The sequence below is a fragment of the Dipodomys spectabilis genome, unplaced genomic scaffold (genome assembly GCF_019054845.1).
Source record: "Dipodomys spectabilis isolate Male_0828 unplaced genomic scaffold, ASM1905484v1 ptg000118l, whole genome shotgun sequence".
In the NCBI taxonomy this organism is placed as follows: domain Eukaryota; kingdom Metazoa; phylum Chordata; class Mammalia; order Rodentia; family Heteromyidae; genus Dipodomys; species Dipodomys spectabilis.
The window spans coordinates 4,535,001-4,535,596 of record NW_024870795.1 but is presented as its reverse complement, the minus strand read 5'-3'; positions in this window follow the sequence as shown (position 1 = coordinate 4,535,596).

The following is a 596-nucleotide window of genomic DNA, read 5'->3' as shown; positions in this document are numbered from 1 at the left end:
GGGAGGGAGGGGGGAGGGAGGGGGAGGGAGGGGGAGGGAGGGGGAGAGGTACCTACAGGGAGAAGCCCCTCTTCCCCAGGGAAGTCAGTCTTTTTTTTCCTCTTCTGGCCTTCTTCTGATTAGACAAGGCCCACCCACATCATGGAAGGTAGTCTGACTCACTTGGAGTCCTCAGACTTTTTTTTTTGGTTTGTCGTGGGGCTTGCACTCTGGGCTTGGGCGCTGTCCCCGCACTCTTCAGCTCAAGGCGAGTGCTCTACCCCTTGAGCCACAGTGCCACTTCTGGTTTTCTAGTGGTTTATTGGAGATAAGAGTCTCATTGACTTTCCTGCCTGGGCTGGCTTTGAACCTCGATCCTCAGATCTCAGCCTCCTGAGTAGCTAGGATTACAGGTGTGAGCCACTGGTGCCAAGAGTCTACTGAGTTAAATGTTTATCTCATCTGAAAGAGAGAGAGAGAGAGAGAGAGAGAGAGAGAGAGAGAGAGAGAGAGAGAGAGAGAGCTTCCTTGTATCCTCTAGGCTACATTTAACCATGTAACTAGGGTGATGGGCCCGGCCAAATTGAGAAGGAGAATCACCCATCACAGTTGGGTTT